General features: G+C 38.9%; 1 pseudogene; it reads left to right on the top strand.

The window, feature by feature from the left end:
- The first annotated feature begins 21,506 nt into the window (after positions 1 to 21,506).
- Positions 21,507 to 22,444, top strand: LOC118833997 (annotated as a pseudogene).
- Positions 22,445 to 22,697: the final 253 nt, after the last annotated feature.

Below are 22,697 nucleotides of genomic sequence, written 5' to 3'. Positions count from 1 at the left end.
TCCTGATGCCTAGAAGTACCTCATAAAACAGCTGTGCAAAACCGCTGAAGCTTGGGACACAGCACTCTGCACTAGGAGTCATACCTTTACAAAGAGCTCAGAAGTCAAGTAATTGTCTGGGAAAATAGGCAGACAGAGTAAAAAAGAACCTCAAACTCTAGAATCTTACTTTGGTGACAAATATCAAATCATATAGCCAGAAGAAGACAACAAAGTCAAAGATCCTATATCCAAAGTCTTGAAGAAAAAATATGAATTGGTCACAGGCCATGGAAAACTCATAAAGGATTTTGAAAGTCAAGCAAGAGAAGTAGAGGACAAATATAGATAAGAAATGAGTGATGCAAGAAAAATCATAAAGAAGAAATCAATAGCTTTCTAAAGAAGAACCCCAAAATTCTGAAGAAAATAATACTTTAAAAATAGGTGAACCCAAATGGCATAAGAGATCCAAAAAGCCAATGAGAAGAATGCCTTAAAAAGCAGGGTTGGGCAAATGGAAATGGAGGTCCAAAGCTCACTGAAGAAAATAATTCCTTAAAATTAGAATGGAGGGCTCTGGCCAAGATCGAGCCCCAGGCCTTCCAGCCCAGGACCGGAGTCTGTCGGAGTGCAGAGCCTGTGGCTTTAGGAGCAGCTAGCTCGGAGGCCTCCAACCCGAGGCAATCACAAGGGCACCAGACCAAACCATCCGGGAACAACAGAGGAATCCAGCCAGGCTGTGGGTCTGGAGAGTGCTGGGTGAGCAAAATGCCAGAGCAGGAACAGGGCCAGGGAGGAAGTACCGGCTACACCCATGGTTGAGCCCCAGCCCTCTCAGCCTAGGACTGGAGTCTGTTGGAGCTCAGAGCCTGCAGCCACAGGAGCAGCTAGCCTGGAGGCCTCCAACCCACAGTCTAAAGGTTTAAACTCACCTTCTTGGACTCCTGGTAGCCAGGATGTGCAGGTAAAATGGCTCATATCTCTCCCTTGAATAAACCCAGAGAATAAAACCTCAGGAGAAACAGAGGAGCCAGAAGCAGGGCTTCAGTAGTGAGAATAGTGGGTGAGAGGGCCCTTCTTTTGGTGGCAGAAGGAGGCTAGTGCAAAAAGAGAAGTGTCCCAGCAGCCCTCACCTTAGCAGAACAAGAGTAACTGAGCCCCAGGGGGTGGAGCTAAATACTGTCAACACGAGTAGCTCAGACTTGGCTTTGCAGGGCCAAGGGAAATGGCAGACACCAAAACAGACACAAGCTAAGACAACCCCTGCTATAGAGCAGTCCTGGGGAGGAGAAGACTACCAGCAGGCAGACCACCCCTCCCCGACACCTCATGAAACACAGAGGCCATAGCACATAAAGCTAGATCCCAACACATGAAACTTGGGACAGAGCCCCTGAGCCTCAGAAACAGAGATCCACTTCAGAAAATACGAAGGAAAAAAATAACAGCATGAAAAAGAATTGTAAGGAGATTTCAAATGTGGTCGACTCAAATTATGGTGACAGGGAAGATGCAATACCAATTCAGAAGAGGACATTATGGACACTACATCCACATCTGAAACCTCAAAAGGGAAAGCGAACTGGTCTCCAGATCGAAAAGCATTCCTGGGAGAACTGAAGGAGGACTTTAAAAAGCAAATATGGGAAGTAAAAGAAAAATGGAAAAAATGGAAAAAAAATCATTGAGTAAAACAAATCTTTAAAAGGTAAAATTGGGGAATTGGTTAAGGAAAATCAGAATACGAACAGAGAAGAAGTCTCATTTAAAAATAAAATCAACCAAATGGAAAAGGAGATAGAGAAGGCAAGGGAAGAAAACAAACCATTATAATTAGAGTTGGGTAAGTAGAAGTTAATGACTCTATGAGACATCAAGAATCAGTCAAACAAAATCTAAAAAATGAAAAAAAATAGAAGAAAACATGAAACATCTGATTGGAAAAAACACCCAAGCTGGAAAATTGATTCAGGAGAGACAATCTAAGAATCACTGGTCTATCTGAAAGTTATGATGAAAAAAAAAAGAGCCTGGACAGTATCTTCCATGAAATCCTTAAAGAAAATTGCCTGGAGGTCATAAAACCAGAGGGCAAAATTGTAATCAAAAGAGTCCATCAATCAATGCTGGAAACAGATCCCAAACTGAAAACTCCAAGAAATATTATAGCCGAATTCCATAACTACTAGGTCAAGGAGAAAATATTGTAAGCAGCTAGAAAGAAACAATTCAAATATCAAGTAAATACAACCAGGATCACACAGGATCTTTCAGCTTCTACACTGAATGGCAGGAGAAACTGTAATACTATATTCTAAAAGACAAAGGAGCTTGGACTATAAAAAAGGATCAACTACCCAGCAAAATTGAGCATAATTTTACAGACAAGGAGATGAACATTCAATGAAATAAGGCAATTCCAGACCTTCCTGATGAAAAGGCCAGAGCTCAATGGAAAATTTGATCTCCAAATACAAAACTCAAGAGAGATGTAAAAAAGTAAATGGGGAAAAATCCCTAGTTTATCAAAAAGGCTAATTAATTACATCCTTATATAGGATTAATTTGGTTTATATATGTTTGATATATATGTGTGCATATATATGTATATATATATATATATATATATATGTGTGTGTGTCAATCTTGAGAATAGTAAACTTATTACAACAATTGAAAGGGATATTCATAGACTGTGGATGTCAGTATAAAATAACCTCTATAATGATAAAAATATAATTATAGAGATATAAAGGGATAGTTCTGGGAAAAAAGGTAAGGAGGTAGTAGAAAAGGGTAAATTACATCACATGAAGAGGCACAGAAATTGTAGTAGAGGGAAAGAAGGGAGGGAGAAGAGCAGTATCTGAGCTTTACTCCCATCAGATTAGGCTCAAGAAGGGAATAACATACCCTGATAAGTATAGAAGTCTAACTTTTACTATAGGCAGAAGGAGGGGAAAGGGGGAAAAAAGGAGGGGGTGATCAGAAGGGAGGGAAGAAGTAGCAAGTGGAAAATGGGAAGATAAGTGAGAGGAATCAAGAGGGAGGGTAAACTGAGGAAGGTGGCAGTCAAAAACAAAACTTTGTTGAGGAGTGGAAGGAGAAATGGAGAAATAAAAGCATAAACAGGGTGGGGGGGAAATAAGATGGACAAAAGGCATAGATAGTAATCATAACTGTAAATGTGAATGGGATGAATTCTCCCATAAAACAGAAATGAATAGCAGAATGGATTAAAAGCAATAATCCTACAATATGCTGTTTACCAGAAACACATTTGAAACAGGGAGATACACACAGGGTAAAGGTAAAAGGCTGGAGTGGATTATATTGTGCTGCAGCTAAAGTAAAAAAAGCAGGGGTAGCAATCCTAATCTCAGACAAAGCAAAAGCAAAGATAGATCTAACTAAAAGAGATAAGGAAGGACACTACATCCTGCTGAAAGGCACCATAAACAATGAAGCAATATCATTGTTTAACATATATGCCCCAAGTGGTATGGCATGCAGATTCTTAAAGGAGAAGTTAAGGGAGTTACAGGAAGGAATAGACAGAAAAACAATAATAATGGGAGACCTCAACCTCCCTCTCTCTGAACTTGATAAATCTAACCTCAAACTAAACAGGAAAGAAGTTAAGGAGGTGAAGAGAATTTTAGAAAAGGCAGATATGATAGATGTCTGGAGAAAACTGAATAGGGATGAAAAGGAATATACTTTTTTTTCTCAGATGTACGTGCCACATACTCAAAAATTGACCATATACTAGGGTATAAAAACCTCACAATCCAGTGCAGAAATGCAGAAGTAGTCAAAGCATCCTTTTCGGATCATGATACAATAAAAAATTATTTGTAATAAAGAACCAGGGAAAATAACCTAAAATTAACTGGAAACTAAATAATCTGATTCTGAAGAATGAGTGAGCCAAAGAACAAATCAGAGAAACAATTAATAACTTCATTCAAGAGAATGATAATAATAAGACAGCATACCAAAACTGCAGCAAAAGCAGTTCTTAGGGGAAGTTTATATATCTAAATGCTTACATGAAGAAAATAGAGAAAAAGGAGATCAATGAATTGGCATATATATATATATATATATATACACATACATATATATACATACATATACATATATACATATACTTATATACATATATACACACATATATATATACATATACATATAATCTAAACAATAAATTAATAAAGCTTTTTATATTGTAATATCTGGGAGTTATTAGGAAGCTAAGGGATTCTTTGAGGTCAATGTTAGTGTGGAGTACATTTCAGATGCACAGTATCACCTATACAGAGTTTTAGAGGAAGGAGATAGAATGTCATGTAGAGTGAGTAGTAGCCTGTAAGCCTATTTCATTGAGATAAAAATGCAAGAATGCATTTCAATTCATAATATGAAATCCAACTATAGAGATTTCCATAGTATGGAATACTTTAAGTATTAAACTAAGGTTTTTGCATTTTATATTATAGAGAACAAAGGGTTGCCTGAAGTATTAACTAGGGGAAATATTTGATCAGAACTATGCATTGGAAATATTGATTTGGCAGCTCTGGGGAGGGGACACTGGAACCAGAATGATGAATATGCAGTTATTGTAAAAGTCTTTATGAAAGGCAAAGAAGTCCTCCGCTGGAGGAGAGGTTAAGTGTAGAGAACTGGATGAATTGTAAAAGGTTATGTGTATGTATTGATAGATGTACAATGAAAATCAACAAGTTTTATTGAAAAGAGAACTACATGTCTAGTCAGAAGATCTGAGTCCCAAACCTTTTTTCTTACTCTTCATATGTGTGATTTCAGTCAAAACATGTATCCTCTCTAAGAACTGGACTCCCTACCTCCCAGGATTCTTTTTGAGGACAATCTCAATTGTTCTTATCAGCTGCTTAAGTTCTTCAGTTAGAGTAATTTGTAATTTGATCTGCACAAACAATTCTTGTTTGCTTTTCTATTAGCCCACACTAGCTTATGTTAGTTACCAGTAGTATTATTAACAATTTTTTCAAGGATCTCTATTCTTTACGAAGAAGAAAAATATTTTTAGACAAAGTAGAAGTATTTTTGACTGTTATTTAAGCTGGTTTCATTACAAACTCAATGAATAAACTGGGCAAGCTATCTACTTTTTTTTCTGCATCTATCCATACGTGGCAGGTGAAACAGACCATAGCCTGGGCAATTAGATTACTTGGCCAAATTCATAATTAAAACTGACAGCCACAGTCAAATAGATCGTTCAATGGTCTGCACCAGTTGAGAAGATGACAAAATGTACAAGTGGACTCTTCCCTGATCCATTCTTTTGGTGCAAATTGAGAAGACCTATCATCATGGTTCATTTGCATAATAAAAGTAAAAGTGAAAGTTGAAACTCAGAGAGCACAATGAATCTGATCAATGAAGACAGTAAGTCTGCATTTTTAAAAAAAATGTAAAAAGGAAAGAGAAGGAAAAATATCATCCATATTTTACTAACTAGAAGATTCCCTCTGGTAGCATATTTAAGAGTTCCTCTTGCTTACTGAATTTGAAGTACATTGAACCTGACATTAGATTGAGGCTAAGGAGGGGAATTTCACCTAATTGAAGTAAATTTTCCTTTGCTCTCTGAATTAACCTGTAGAAGTTAAGGACACACAGGATGGCTGACTCTAACGACATTGAAAGGAATGGCAAACCATTTACCAAAAGATTCTAATGTTTGTCTTAAACATCTCAAGAGGAATTTTATGGTTGTTCATATCCAGAAAAAAGAGCTGGGAGAGATCACTAAGAAGGGAGGTTGTATGAGAATGGAATGTGATTGATCTGCTCCATACCATGTGCTCTATTGGAACACTAAGACAGATTTAATCACACAGTGAAAGAAAGACAGTGGGGCAGAGCCAAGAGGGCAGATTGAAAGCAGGGACTTCCTTAAGCTCTTCCCCCAATTCCTCCAAACACCTGTAAAAAATGCCTCTGAACAAATTCTAGAGCTGCAGAACCCGTGAAATAGCAAAGGAAAGCAGGTCTCCAGCCCAGGACAGCCTGGATGGCCCCTGTGAAGGGTCTATCACACAGTGCTAGGAGCAGAGCACAGCCCTGCCTGGGCCATGCCAGGACAGACAAAACCTGGAGTTGGCCCAGAGCAGGCCTCAGGGCCATGAATCATTGAGCTGTGTCAATTAAAAGACTTTCCAACTCACAATCACCAAAGACCATGGAGCAGAATTAGTGGGTAAACTGTTAGATCGGATTAGAGACTGATCTGGTTACCAGCCCATAAGGTGGCAAAGGTGGTGTGGTGGTGGAGTTCCAGTGTCAGCTGCTTCTGGAGTCCCTGGCACACACAGTGGGAGGAATCAAGCAGCAGACCAGAGCAGGAATGCAGGGCTTCCTTTACCATGCCTGTATCTGGGTCACAGTCCTGGTTGGCTGTTCTTGGGGGAGGAGGAGCACTTCTGTGGCAGAGCTTGCAGTGACAGTGGAGTAGATAGACCTCTGAAAATAGCCATGCAGCCCCTAAAGCTGGTGAAAAACACTCTCTAATCTACAAGCAGTCATACCCTCACAAAAAGATCAAAGGTCAAATAGTCCTCTGGTAACATGGACAGGCAGCAAAAAAGGACACAGACTCACACACAGATTCAGAAACTAGAATCCCTTTTTTGGTGACAAAGAAGATCAAAACATACAGCCAGAAGAAGTCAACAAAGTCAAAGGGCCTATATTAAAAGCCTCCGAGAAAAATATGAATTGGTCTTAGGCCATGGAAGAGCTCAAAAAGGATTTGGCAAAACAAGTAAGAAAAGTTGAGGAAAAATTGGGAAGAGAAATGAGAATGATGCAAGGAAACCATGCAAAACAAGTCAATGACTTGCTAAAGGAGACCCAAAAAAATACTGGAGAAAATTACACCTTAAAAAATAGACTAACTCAAATCGCAAAAGAGCTCCAAAAAGCCAATGAGGAGAAGAATGCCTTGAAAGGCAGAATTAGCAAAATGGAAAAGGAGGTCCAAAAGAACACTGAAGAAAATGCCACTCTAAAAATTAAATTGGAGCAAGTAGAAGCTAGTGACTTTATGAGAAATCAAGATACTATAAAACAAAACCAAAGGAATGAAAAAATGGAACACAATGTCAAATATCTCATTGGAGAAACCACTGACCTGGAAAATAGATCTGGTAGAGACCATTTACAAATTATTGGACTACCTGAAAACCATGATTAAAAAAGAGCCTAGACAACATCTTTCAAGAAATTATCAAGGAAAACTGCCCTGATATTCTAGAGCCAGAAGGCAAAATAGAAATTGAAAGAATCCACCAATCACCTCCTGAAAAAGATCCCAAAAAGAAAACTCCTAGGAATATTGTTGCCTAGTTCCAGAGTTCCCAGGTCAAGGAGAAAATACTGCAAGGAGTCAGAAAGAAACAATTTGAGTTTTGTGGAAACATAATCAGGATAATACAAGATGTAGCAGCTTCTACATTAAGGGACGGAAGGACTTGGAATATGATATTCTAGAGGTCAATGGAGCTAGGATTAAGACCAAGAATCACCTACCCAGCAACAGTGAGTATAATACTCCAAGGCAAAATATAGAATTTCAAAAAGAGAGTACTTTCAAGCTTTCTTGTTGGAAAGACCAGAGCTGAATAGAAAACTTGACTTTCAAACACAAGAATCAAGAGAAGCATGAAAAGGTAACCAAGAAAGAGAAATCATAAGGGACTTACTAAAGTTGAACTGTTTAGTTTACATTCCTACATGCAAAGATGATATGTGTAATTCATTAGACTTTTCTCAGTATTAGGGTACTTGAAGGGAATAAGGGAATATACATACATACATACATACATACATACATACATACACACACCTACATATATACATATACATATACATACATATACACATGCATACGTATACACACATATGTGTGTGTGCATATACACACACACACAGGGCACAGTGTAAGTTGAATATGAAGGGGTGATATCTTAAAAAATAAATTAAAAATTAAGGGATGAGGGAGGAATGTATTGAGAGAGGGAGAAAAGGAGAGGAAGAATGTGGTAAATTATCACACATAAAAGTAGCGAGATAAAGTAATTCTGTTGGAACGGAAGAGGAGGCAGGTGAGGGGGAGTGCGTCAATCTTGCTCTCATCAGATTTGACCTGAGGAGAGAATAACATACACACTCAATCATCTATCTTACCCCACAGGAAAGTAGGGGAAGGGGATAAAAAAAAGGGCCATGATAGAAGGGAAGGCATATAGAGTGAGGAGGTAATCAAAAGCAAACACTTTCTGAAAGGGACAGGGTCAAGGGAGAAAACTGAATAAAGGGGGACAGGATAGGAAGGAGCAAAATATAGTTAGTCTTTCACACCCTGAGTATTGTGGAAGTGTTTTATGTAATGATACATGTGTGGCCTGTGTTGAATTGCTTGCCTTCTTAGATAGCGTCCGTGGGAAGGAAGAGGGGAGAGAATTTGGAACTCAAAGTTTTAAAAGTAGATGATGAAAAAAAAGTTATTTTTCTATGCACCTGAGAAATAAGGTATATAGGAAATGGGGCATAGAAATCTATCCTGCCCTACAAGAAAGTAAGGGGAAAGGGGGTGAGTGAGGTGACAGAAGGGAGGGCTGACTGGGGAATGGGGTAATGAGAAAATACACCACCTTGGAGTAGGGGAGAAGGTAGAAATGGGGAGAAAATTTGTAACTCAAAATCTTGTGGAAATCAATGTTAAATACTAAAATATTAAATACTAAAATAATTCTTAAGAAATAAAATTATTATCATTAAAGAAAGAAAGACAGATGCTCATATATATGGAAAACACACACATATAATATATATATACAACACATATGTATACATTTCTACCAGTATTTATATGTTGTAGAATTTATACTGAAAGAAATATTCACCTTGAAACAGGAACAGGAACAAAAGCAATGAGCATTTATTCAGTCCCTACTATGTTCCCTTAACTGTGCTAATCAGGGTGAATATAAAGATACCAGTGGAACTATACCTTCCTTTAAGGAGCTAAAATTCTAATAGGGAAGCCATCCAGTAGATATTGAGGAAAAAGTCTGTACTGATTGATTTATTTAATCAAGCCAGCCCACTTCACTTACCGAGATAAAATGTACAGATAATCAGTCCCAAGAAGTGGCTAAAAATACTTGGATGTGGAATGATATTACATAGGAAGAAGAATTGGACTGGGCAAGAAAATATGATCACACCCCTGCAGTCATCTATAAATTGTTAAGATGATTTTAAACCAGGATTATTAGAGAGGCTGAAACAAACCTGGCTTTTCCGGAGGAAAAAAACAACATGAAATGGGAAGAAGAGAAAATAGCCTTAGGTTTGGCCATGGTCAGGTCTCTATTAACCCCACTCCTCCTTCTTTGGCCAGAGAAACATTATGTGAAAGGTAATATTCTATTACTGCTCCCACCCCCATTCAAGTTATGTTTTTTTTTTTTTTCCTTAAAAGGGATTGAAGCTATTCTCGACACAAGACTTGCTAGAAAGACTAAAGGCTGACTCTGTGGATATCACTTCCTGGTGGCCTGCTTACAAAATAGTCACAAGGAGTTCCAGGTACTCTCTGATTCCTGACTGGACAAAAAAAAAAAAAAGAAAAGATGGGCAACCCAAGACAAAGATGCTTCACTTAATTAAATTACCTCTGGTCTCCTCAATGCCTTTGTTTGATGAATATCCTTCTGTTTTAGTTGAACGAATCTCTTTTCTGGCAATTTTTGAATGATACATGAGTGTCACATTTTGTTCAGTTAATAAAGCTAAGAAACAGAGGACTGACCTGAGGGAGATCCATCTCAGTACAACAATTTTCCAAAGTTTATATGTTTTGCAGTATGTTAAAATTCCTAACTTTCAACTATTTTCCTAGTGGTTTCTTTGGACTATTGGGAACCATAGACATATTAAACATATACTCAGGGATCAAGAAAGATTATGTATATGTGTGTGTGTGTGTGTGTGTGTGTACACGTGCGCGTGTGTGTTTGTGTATGTGTATGTATATATATATGTATATGTGTATATGTATGTATGTATATGTGTATATGTACATTTGCATACATACATATATATGTATGTATGTATGTATGTATATGTATATACAATGGGAAATGCCAGAGCACTCCACAAATGGGAGAAAAGTATTTCTTTTAACTAGGAACTGTGAGACACTGTTATGTCACCTATGTTCTCTAAGTTTGAGAGCAAATTTCCTGAGGCTCTATTTATTCTTAGAGAAGAGTTTATCATTAATTTTAGAAATTTTTTGTACCCATATCCCTAGCTAAGTAAATATTCTTTTCTTCATGCTAATTAAAGTTGGCTGATTAAAATGATTCTCAACTCATAATCTTGATGCTTGAGCCAATGGTATTTGAACAACAACCTTCACCTTCTTAGTAAATATATCTAGCATTCTTAGAACAAAAATGTAGCCTTACTCTGGGAACCAATAGTTATCTGATGCAGTGGCAATTTAGATATTCATCCTCAGAATTTACAAGGACTACATAAGTATATATAAAATAGATGCATATATATACATATATATGTATATATATATACATATATATATATATATATGATAATTTGGGGAGGTATTCTAACATATGGGATAGGAAATCAAAAGGGGACACTTGAACTGAGTCTTGAAAGATATTAAGGATTCTAAAAGTTATACATGTGGAGAGAGTGCATGAGAGAAAGTCTGAACAAAGTCATAAAGAAGAAAAATGGAATACTATGTATGAGAAACATTAAGGGCAGTTTGAATGGACTATAAAAAGAAGGAAACAATTAAGTATTTACTAAACACCTTCTGTGTGCCAGGCTCTGCATTAAGTGGTTTACAAATGCTATCTCATTTGATCCTCACAATAATTCTGGAAGAGAAGTGCTTTTATTGTTCCCATTTTACAACTGAAAAACTAAGATAAAAAGAAGTTAAGGGACTTGCACAGTGCTGCACAACTGTTAAGTGCCTGATGTCATATTGACCATAGGTCTTCCTGACTCTATGTCTAGTGTTATATCCATTTGGCCATCTAGCTGTCCTAGAGTTAATGAAAGTGATTAGAATACAATAAGTTTACAACATTTTAAGGTACAAAATTTAAGGGCTTTAGATGCCAGACAGAAGACTTTACATTTGATCAGATCTAGAGTAGAGGTTGTGTAGCTGGAAAGGAGATGTATGCAAGCACAAACAGTGGTGTAGAGATAGAAATGAGGAGATATGGTAACCAATTATGATACACATAAAGTGAAGGAGAATAAGGAGCCAAAAAGGTCAACTAAACATGCCATTCTATTTATACTTGACGCATCACCAAGTCGGGACTTGTTTATTACTCCACTTATAAAAGATGATGAATCTCTCTCTTTTCCTATCTTCTTTCTATGCCTTTTAACTCACATTTAGGAATGAATTGCTTTTCTATATTTGTTGGCCTCTCTATTTCTCTGTACCACTTTGATAATAGTGTAAGGAAGCACAGTATCAATTTTTTACCACTGCATTTTCTAGATAATTCTCAAGTGTGTGCATCATTGACTAAGCCCTAAGAAGGCAGAATCCCAAATGTGGTCCACTCTGCAACTGATCAGGAAAACAAATTATTGGAAGAATGCTGAAAATGGAGATTCTTTTTAAAAATTTTTCAGATCTAGTCTTTGAAAGGCTGATTTCTGAAAATTCTTCTAAGACATGGCATTTATATGGAACTTTATGGGTAACAATATACTTACAAGCAAATGAAGAACAAAAGCAGTGAGAGAAGGCTAAATGTGGATCACAATGTAGCTATAGATGTGGAGGGGGTATACAATTAGTGAAGTGTTTACCTCTAAAAATGTTCATTAGAAATGAAATCCCATTTGATTTCAATATGAATTCTGAATAGCAATTCTGTGACTAGCAATTTTTGTGTTCTGGGAAAATGGAAACATTCACCTGGCATGAGACTTTGAGGAGAAACAAGCATGCTCTTGAATGACATGAGGGTCCTGAACTGTTTAAGGGAGAATGTGTATGCCCTGGGATGAGGCTGGGAGGGAAAGGGAAAGCAGGAGAGGAAACTTTTTTTGTGATTTTTTTGGCAGGGCAATTGGGGCTAAGTGACTTGCTTAAGGTCACACAACTAGTACATGTTTCAAGTGTCTGAGGCTGGACTGGAACTCAGGTCCTCCTGACTCCAGGGCTGGTGCTCTACTCACTGTGCCACATAGCTGCCCAAAACTAGAAGTTTCTTTTTTTGAGGAGGGAAGGCAGAGCAATTAAGGTTAAGTGACTCACCCAAGATCACACAGCTAGTAAGTGTGTCAAATGTCTGAGGCCAGATTTGAACTCAGGTGCTCCTGCCTACAGGGCCAGTGCTCTACTCACTGCACCACCTAGCTACTCCTGATAACTTCCCTTGTAACAGCACTTGTAGTATCCTTTAAACATCCTACCCTGGGGAAAAGCTTCAGTAATTGTGCCCTACTTATCACCACTGAGAAAACCTAGAAGAGGGCAGCATGACTTTTTTGTACTCTTATTGGAAATGTCTACACAATGATGGGTGACTGGAACGGGAGTGTTGTCAGATTTGGCATAGGTCACTGTTCATCTCAAATAATTTCTCCATGTCCTCCCAATCCTTAATGAGCATAAGGTCAGTAACTGATTGTACTTAATCTTCAATCCTCTGATGAAAAAGAGTTCAGTTGCTTGTAGAGAAGACATCATTTCTTACGTTCTTCTGAAGGTACTTGAAGAACATATGTAGCAAAACAAAACATAACACCCTCTTACCATCCCCACCCACCCCCACACACAACATGTGGACTGAGAATTACCTGTATTCATTCAGTTCTGGAATTGGGTTTATATGTGCTGAGGTCTCCTATCATATTTGTTTAAGAAAGTGAGAAGCAGAAATATGGTTATGATTTCTATTTCATTTGAGGGACTTTGGGATACTGAGGGAGAGAGATGAAATTTAGAGATTTTAAAGTAAGTACCAAGAAGGAAAAAGTAGCACTTTTCAATGGGAATAACTGGACTTTGTGTCAGAAGATGTAGGCTGAATCCTAACTTTTCTAGGTAAGTGTGATCCTGGACACTTTCCACCTTTGGATGCCATCTTACTTATCTGTAAAATATAGAAGTTGGGTTAGACTTTATAGGTCCCTAACAGTTCTAAAATGAAGATTCTAAGCAATAGAACAGGACAACACAAGCAAAATTATAAGCAGATCATGGACATGTGAAAGATGACATGGTATGCTTAGACATTTGTCCTGGATTGTGTTTGAGTGTCTTTCATAGTGCCTTGCCCAAATGCTTAATAACTAATGAATGAATGTAACTTAAAATGGGTCTAGACAAGCCACCAAATCAAGACTTGAGTAACTTTGAGGAGAGTACCTTTGACCTCTATATAAGGAGGAGACTAGAGTCCCAGACCAAAAGGAATGAATTTCATTATTCAACAGGAAAAGTATGAGATAAAGCTTTGCCCAAAGAAATGGAAAAGAAAATAAGAATAAACTAGAAAATGAATTTTAAGAGACCATGCATTGAACATAATAGACAATATCGTTTGAAGTATTAACACACTGATCCACAGGTTTTAGTTGAAAAAAGATCCAAAATTTGTCTTTAAATTGTTTTCATTTATTTAAATTTAATTACATTTACTTACTAGGTGTCTTATCTATATTTTAATTAAATCAAGTTCATGAAATATTTGACTCCTTGTCTGAAGAATGAATTAGAAAAGCATTGATTAGACACTTTGTATAATAATTGCACTTTTATATAAAGGGAATTCTTGATGCTCATTTATACCTTTCAAATAACTGAATTCAGCTGTAGCTATCATAGGTCATTGTCAATACCTCACTGAGTCAGAAACTTCTCAAATCAATTAGAAAGGCTCTGCCTATGAATTAAATCTATTCACTAACCTTAATCTGTTCTAATCTTTATTCTAATAAGCACCAAGTATATGTAGTCTGATATTTATTATACATGTTATATTCTTCAAATAACATCAAAGAAGGCTCTGATAAGATACTAAGCTCTCTAATGTCTCCATAGATACAGCTATAGATCTTTTTGTTTGCCTGAACTCTAAGTATGGGCTTAAGTAGGGGAATGGTTAGTGTAGATTTACCTGCATAAAATAACTTTTGAGTTCTCATACCATTAAGAAATTCTACCTCCCACTTTAGCTCCTATATTTCAAGGAATACTAGAATGGATCTTTCCAAAATGGGGTTGGCCAGATAAACAAATACTCTTTATGTGGTGTTTTCAATAAGCATAGAAACAACAAACAATGACAAAATTAGAAATGTTTTTACATTTTCACTCAACTACATGTTAGGAACTTTGTACAGACCTAGGAAGTATTTTATCACTATACCTTAATTCTCTGATGTGAAATCAAATAATGTCAACTCTTCAACATCTAATATGTACCAGGAATTATGGTAAGTCATGACAAAAATAAAGCAAAATAAATAAGACAACAACAGCAAAAGAAGAAAAATCAAGTCCTTCTTTCTCTCAGTGATGTCACAGTATAATGAGGAAGAAACTACATGCAAATTAATATACACAAAGCAGATATTTATAGGGTAAGGGAGAAATAGTCTCAGAGGGAAGGGAGGATTTAAGGACTTAATTAAGGAGATCTAGGAAAAGCTTCTTGCAAAAGGTGGGGCTTCAGTTGAGACTTGAAGGAAACAAAGAAGCCAGTAAGCAGAGATGGAAAGGAGACCATTCAACGGAAGGAGAAGAGCCAATAGACATACATGGAGTCTAGTAATAGAGTATGTTCAAGTATGATCTATATCAAATTGCTTGCAGTTTTGGAGAGGGAAGGAGAAAATTTTGGAATTCAACATCTCATTAAAAATGAATGTTGAAAACTATCTTTACATGTAATTGGAAAAAATAAAACATTATTATAAGAAAAATAAAATTAAAAGCAAAACAACACAAAACAGAAATGGAGTGTGTTGTATGAGGATCAGCCACAAAGCCTATGTATAAGATGGGAAAATGTGAGGTAAAAGAATGGAAAGACTGCAATTGGTCAGGTTATATAGGGCTTTAAAAGCCAAATAGAACTTATAAGTAAGTAAAGAAAAGATGGACATCACTGAACACAATGTGTAGAATTAATTATATAGGCTTTTTTGAAGTGGACATTTATTGCCTTATATTTTCAATTCTCTCATGTTCTGCTGTGAACATGGAAATATTTTTTCCTTGCATATTTTGTATTTAAGTTTGTTTCTTTTTCATTTCTTTTTTCCATTTAAGTTTAATTTTTTTAAAAAAAATACAACAAAAGGAGCCAAACAGAATGTTTTATACTTTACCCTAGACCTGATAGGTAGCCAAGGAAGCTGACTATTAAAAAGACTTTTTTCCTGAAAACACATGCCTTCAAAGAGACATTTCTTCCTTTCCTTTAAATGATATTTCATTTTTCCCAATTACATTTAGAGACAATTTAAAAATTCTTTTTTTTTTACTTTTTGTTTAATATTTAATCAATGGAATAAAACAAAGATTTTCATTAAATAGTACAATAAAAAGATGATTGTACATGAAAATGCAAATGAACTATGTACAAATTGCAAGTCCTTTCAAATATACAATAGAATTATCATGTGAATTATTTCATTTTATTCCCTTCTTCCTATCCCACCTTACATACAAATAGGTATATGTATATAGACACACAAAAGTGTAAAATTATTATATTCAAACTTCTATTCATCAGTTCTTTCTCTGGATGCAGATAAAATCTTTCTTCTCATGCCATTTATAGTTAATTTGGGTATTTACAATAGCCAAAATAACTTATTTACTCAGTCATTTCAAAAAGAGTATTGCTGTGGGGCAGAGCCAAAATGGCTGCTGGAAAGCAGGGACTCACCTAAAGGGTCTATCGCACTGTGCTGGTAGCAGAGCACAATCCAGCTTGGGCCATGCCAGGACAGATAAGGTCAGGGCAGAACATGTGTGGCAGGCTTCAGGGCCCTGAATCACTGAGCTGTGACAGTTTCAAGACTTCTCAACCCACAAATGCCAAAGACAGCATAGCAGGTCAGTGGGAAAACTGCTGGACCAAGGTGAGAGCAGCGCATGGTCTTGCCCTAAACCTGGGATGGTAGAGGTGGCTGCAGAAACAGCAGCTGCTTCCATAACTCCAGGCCCACAGATAGTAGGGGGAATCAAGGTGCTGATCAGAACAGGAGTGCAGGCATCTCTTTGATGGTGCTGAGGCAGAATTCACTTGATTTGACCTGCTTGGATCTGGTTTGCAGGCTTGTTTAGTGGTCTTTGGATTAGGAGTGCTGGTGTGGCAGACCCCATGATGATTGTGCAGAGGGAGTCCATCTGGTAATTATATAGCAGAAAAGGGTGCTTGTACTCACCAAATAGATCTAAGGCCAGGAGAGGATTATCATACCACCTCAGAAGAGAAGTAGCTTTGAAAATAGCTGTGCAAAACCCTTGAAGATTGGGACAGAGCACTCTCCACTCTGGAAGCAGTCATACCCTAAACAAAGAGCTCAAAAGTCAAGCAATTGGCTGGGAATATGAGCAGAGAGCAAAAAGACAGTGATGGAAGAATATCATTAAAAATGAGACAACTGCTTGCTAAAGGAGATACAAAAATACTGAAGAAAATAACACCTTAAAAAATAAACTAATCCAATTAGCAAAAGAGGTCCAAAAATGCAATTAGGAGAAGAATGACTCAAAAGGCAGAATTAGGCAAATGGAAAAGAAAGTCCAAAAGATCACTGAAGAAAATGATACCTTAAAAATTAGAGGGAAAGCAGGGACTAGAGTGAGCTCTCCGCCAAGTCCCTCCAAAAACCTATAAAAATGGCTCTGAGCCAATTCTAGAACTGCAGAACCTACAAATTAGCAGAGGGAAGCAGGGTGCTAGCCCAGGACAGCCTGGATGGTCTCTGGGTAAGGTCTATCCCACAGGGAGCTGGAAGTGGAGCGCTGTGGAACAAAGCCCAGCATGGGCAGCACAGACCAACCAGACCAGGAGCTGGGCGGAGCATGCCCTAGAGCCCTGAATCAGTGAGCTGCAGCAGTAACCAGACTTCTCAACCCACAAACACCAAAGAAAACAGGGAAGGTTAGCGGGAAAAACTACAGAAGTGTAAGGAGTTCGCAGTTTAGCTACCACCCTGGGGGCAGTGGAGGTGGGGCAGCTACAGAACAACAGCTGCAGTTGCTTCTGGCCCCAGGCCCAACTGGTGGAAGGAATTAAGTGGCAGATCAGAGGAGGAGTGAAGAGCCTGCTGAAGTTCTAAGTCAAGTCCCGGTTGGGGGTTCTTGGGGAAGGAGGAGTGCCGGTATGGCAGAGCTGCCACATAACCCCAAGTGTGGAACATAGAATTCTTTCGTCTACAAGCAGTCATATCCCGCTGAAAAACTCAAGGGTCACGTTAGTTGGATGGGAATAAGGACAGGCAGCGAAAAGACACCCAGATTCAGTCTCAGACTTTGGAATCTTACTTCGGTGACAAAGAAGACCAAAACATACAGGCAGAAGAAGTCAACAAAGTCAAAGAGCCTATATCAAAAGCCTCCAAGAAAAACATGAACTCATCTCATGCCATGGAAGAGCTCCAAAAGTATTTGGAAAAGCAAGTTAGAGAAGTACAGGAAAAATTGTGAAGAGAAATGAGAGTGATGCGAGAAAACCATGAAAAACAAGTCAATGACTTGCTAAAGGAGACCCAAAAAATATTGAAGAAAATGACACCTTAAAAATAGATTAACTCAAATGGCAAAAGAGCTCCTAAAAGCCAATGAGGAGAAGAATGCCTTGAAAGGCAGAATTACCCAAATGGAAAAAGAGGTCCAAAAGACCAATGAAGAAAATACTACCTTAAAAATTAGATTGGAGCAAGTGGAAGCCAGTGACTTTATGAGAAATCAAGATATTATAAAACAGAACCAAAGGAATGAAAAAATGGAAGATCATGTAAAATATCTCACTGGAAAAACCACTGACCTGGAAAATAGATCCAGGAGAGAGAATTTAAAAATTATTGTCCTACCTGAAAGCCATGATCAAAAAAAGAGCCTAGACATCATCTTTCAAGAAATTATCAAGGAGAACTGCCCTGATATTCTAGAGCAACAGGGCAAAATAGAAATTGAAAGAATCCACCGATCGCCTCCTCAAATAGATCCCAAAAAGATATCTCCTAGGAATATTGTTGCCAATTTCCAGAGCTCCCAGATAAAGGAGAAAATACTGCAAGCAGGCAGAAAGAAACAATTTGAGCATTGTAGGATCATAATCAGAATACCCAAGATCTAGCAGCTTCTACATTAAGAGATCGAAGGGCTTGGAATACAATATTCCAGAGGTCAATGGAGCTAGGATTAAAACCAAGAATCACCTACCCAGCAAAACTGAGTATCATCCTCCAAGGTAAATTATGGATTTTCAGTAAAATGGAGGACTTTCAAGCTTTCTCAGTGAAAAGACCAGAGCTGACTAGGAAATTTGACTTTCAAACACAAGAATCAAGAGAAACATGGAAAGGTAATCAAGAAAAAGAAATCGCAAGACACTTAGTAAAGTTAAACTGTTTGGTTTACATTCCTACACAGAAAGATGATGTGTATGATTCATGAGACATCAGTATTAGGGTAGCTGAAGGGAATATGCATATATATATATATATATATATATATATATATATATATATGTGTGTGTGTGTGTGTGTGTGTGTGTGTGTGTGTGTGTGTGTGTATGTATATATCTATGTATATATGTGTGTATGTATGTGTGTGTATATATATATATATATATATATATATATAGAGAGAGAGAGAGAGAGAGAGAGAGAGAGAGAGAGAGAGAGAGAGAGAGAATGGGAAAAGGGTGAATTGAAGATGGAAGGAACATATCTAAATGAAATAAAATCAAATTAAGGGATGAGAGAGGAATTTATTGAGAGAGGGAGATAGGGAAAGATAGAATGGGGTAAATTATCTCACATAAAAGTGGGAAAAAAGGAAGAGGAGGAAGTTAGGTGATGGGGAATGAGTGAATCTTGCTCTCATCAGATTTGACCGGAGGAGGGAATACCATACATACTCAATTGGGTATCTTACCCAAAGGAAAAAAGGAGGAAGAAGAGGATAAAAAACAGTGGGTATGATAGAAGGGAGGGCAGATGGGGATGGAGGTAATCAAAAACAAACACTTTTGAAAGGCGACAGGGTCAAGGGAGAAAATCCAATAAAGGGGGATAGGTTAGGAAGGAGACAAATATAGTTAATCTTTCACAACATGAGTATTGTGGAAGGGTTATACATAATGATACGCATGTGGCCTATGTTGAATTGCTTGACTTCTTAGGGAGGGTCGGTGGGAAGGGAAGAGGGGAGAGAATTAGGAACTCAAAGTTTTAAAAACAGATGTTCCAAAACAAAAAAAAAAAAAGGTTTTGCATGCAAGTAGAAAATAAGATACACAGGCAATGGGGCGTAGAAGTTTATCTTGCCCTACAAGAAAGGAAAGGAAAAGGGGTTGGGAGGGGAGTGGGGTGACAGAAGGGAGGGCTGACTGGGGAACAGGGCAACCAGAATATACATCATCTTGGAGTGGGAGTGGGAGGGTAGAAAAGGGGAGAAAATTTGTAATTCAAACTCTTGCGAAAATCAATGCTGAAAACTATATATGTTAAATAAAAAAAAATATATAAAAAAAATTAGAAGAGAGAAGGGGCAGAGCCATGATGGTGACTGGAAAGCAGGGACTTGCCTGAAGCTCTCCCTCAGGATGCTCCCAACACCTATAAAATGGCTCTGAATAAATTCTATTATTGCAGAACCCCTGAAATAGCAAGGGGAAGCATGGATCCAGCCCAGAACAGCCTGAATGGTCATTGGGTAAGGTCTATCACATGGAGTTGGGAGCAGAGTGGAGCTGAGCCCAGCATGGGCTGCTCCCTGTCCAACCAGACAGACAGCCAAGAACAGGCCCTAGCACCCTGAATCAGTGAGCTGTGGCAGTTACCAGACTTCTCAACCCACATATACAGAAGACAACAGAGAAGGTTAGTGGGAAAAAAAACTTCGGGGACAGAGTGAAAAGAGTTCGTCGATGAGCCACCCCCCCCCCCCCCGGGGGCAGTGGAGGTGGTGCAGCTCTGAGGCTGCTTCAAAAGATACAGCTGCAGTTGCCTCTGGCCCCAGGCCCACCCGGTGGGAGGAATTAAGAGGCGGATTAGAGCAGTAGTGCAAAGGCTGCTTTGCCCTGCCTGGAGCTGGGCCACAATCTTGGTTGGCAGTTTTTGGGGTAGAAAGAGCCCTGGTGTGGCAGAGCTTGCTGTGTAGAAATAGCTTTGAAAACAATAGCACAGCCCCTGAAGCTTGGGACAAAGTACTCTCTACTCTACAAGAAGTCACACCCAAAAACATGGTCAAGGGTCAAGTAGTTGGCTAGGAAAATGAATAGGCAGCAAAAACACACTCAGATTCTGACTCAGACTTTGGAATCTTTTTTGGTGACAAAGAAGACCAAAACATACAGACAAAAGAAGTCAACAAAGTCAAAGAGCCTACATCAAAAGCCTCCAAGAAAAATATGAATTGCTCTCAGGCTTTGGAAGAGCTCAAAAAGGATTTGGAAAAGCAAGCAAGAGAAGTAGAGGAAAAACTGTGAAGAGAAATGAGAGTGATCCAAGAAAACCATGAAAAGCAAGTCAATGAGTTGCTAAAGGAGACCCCAAAAAAATACTGAAGAAAATAACACCTTAAAAAATAGACTAACTCAAATGGCAAAAGAGCTCCAAAAAGCCAATGAGGAGAAGAATGCCTTGACAGGAAGAATTAGCCAAATGGAAAAGGAGGTCCAAAAGACCACTGAAGAAAATATTACCTTAAAAATTAGATTGGAGCAAGTGGAAACTAGTGACTTAATGAGAAATCAAGATATTATAAAACAGAACCTAAGGAATTAAAAAAAAATAAGAGTGCATCCTTCAATGTCCTCCAAGGATGAGACATCCTAGGTACCCAGCCAAGAGACAGCTAGGCAGCCCCTTCAGCCAGCCAAATGCTGGACTCTAATGCAGACCTTATGTCTCCTGCCGCTTCCTCATCTTTTCCTCTGTTGTCTGGGCACATAGTATGATCATTACATGTTTGGTTTCCCAACAACTTTATATGGAAAATCAAGGGAAGTGGGTCATGGTTGCTGTGAGCAACTTTGAACAATGGGACACCTTTAGAGAAGCTTGACCAAGTTGCCATCATTGTGAGGCCCTCCAGATCAAGGCTCGGCAGTGTTCTTCTATCTCGTCTTGCTCAGTCAGTGGAGGTTATCTTTCCATTTCTCCTCTGCCTCATGGGAAGTAGCAGAAAGCCAGCATTCATCATGGTGGGATTTAAGGCTACAGATGTGCCTCCAACAGCCACCATAAAGTTCCTCGGGGCTGGTACCACTGCCTGTATCACTGACCTCATCACTTTCCCCATGGACACAGCCAAAGTCTGGCTGCAGATTCAAGGAGAGAGTAAGGGGGGCATCTGAGCTTCCTCTATCAATGCCCAGTATTGGGGTCATGGGCACCATTCTGATCATGGTGAAGACTGAGGGCCCTGGTAGTCAGTACAATGGGCTGGTGGCTGGGTTGCAGCACCAGATGAGTTTTGTCTCTGTCCACATTGGCCTCTATGACTCTGTCAAGCAGTTCTACACCAAGGGATCTGAGCATGCAGGCATTGGGAGCCGCCTCCTGGCAGGCTGCACCACAGATGCACTGGTAGTGGGGTAGCCCAACCCACAGATGTGGTGAAGGTATGTTTCCAGGCCAAGGCTCACTGAGGTGGCAGCCAGAGATACCAGGGTACAGTGGATGTTTATGAGACTATCGCCCAAGAGGAGGGCGTTTGGGGCTTATGGAAAGGAACTTCATCTAATGTTGCCCACAATGCTATCATCAACTGGGCTGAGCTGGTGACCTATGATCTCATCAAAGATGCCCTCCTGAAGGCCCATCTCATGACTGATGACCTTCATGCCACTTCACATCAGCCTTTGGGGCTGGCTTCTGTCCCACTATCATTGCTTCCCCTGTGGATGTGGTCAAGACGAGACACATGAACTCTGCCGTGGGCCAGTGTGCCAGTGGTGCCAGTGCTGGCCACTGCACCCTCACCATGCTTTGGAAGGAGAGACCCCAAGCCTTCTACAAAGGGTTCATGCCTTCCTTCCTCAACTTGGGATCCTGGAAGGTAGTGATGTTTGTCATCTATAAGCAACTAAAATGGGCCCTTGTGGCCACTTTCACTTCCTGGGAAGCTCCTTTCTGAGCCCTCTCTTACTAGCTTTTCTGTTTTGTGACCCACTTTGAGTTCAGACCCCATCCTGCCTCTCTTCCCCATGTTTCCCCTATTCCTCTCCTGTGCTGCCTTAGCATTGAAGGAAACCCCTACACCTTAAACCTACTCTAGCCCACTTCTGTCATTACAGTCTCACCCAGTTCTTAAGCTCCTTCTAATAAAGTCAGACCAGAAGCGCGCCCACCCTCCCAAAAAAATAGAAGTCAACATGAAATATCTCATT

This window comes from Trichosurus vulpecula, chromosome 1 (assembly GCF_011100635.1).
Source record: "Trichosurus vulpecula isolate mTriVul1 chromosome 1, mTriVul1.pri, whole genome shotgun sequence".
Lineage (NCBI taxonomy): Eukaryota > Metazoa > Chordata > Mammalia > Diprotodontia > Phalangeridae > Trichosurus > Trichosurus vulpecula.
Note: the sequence above shows the minus strand (reverse complement) of the source record. Positions and strands in the feature narration are given on the sequence as shown.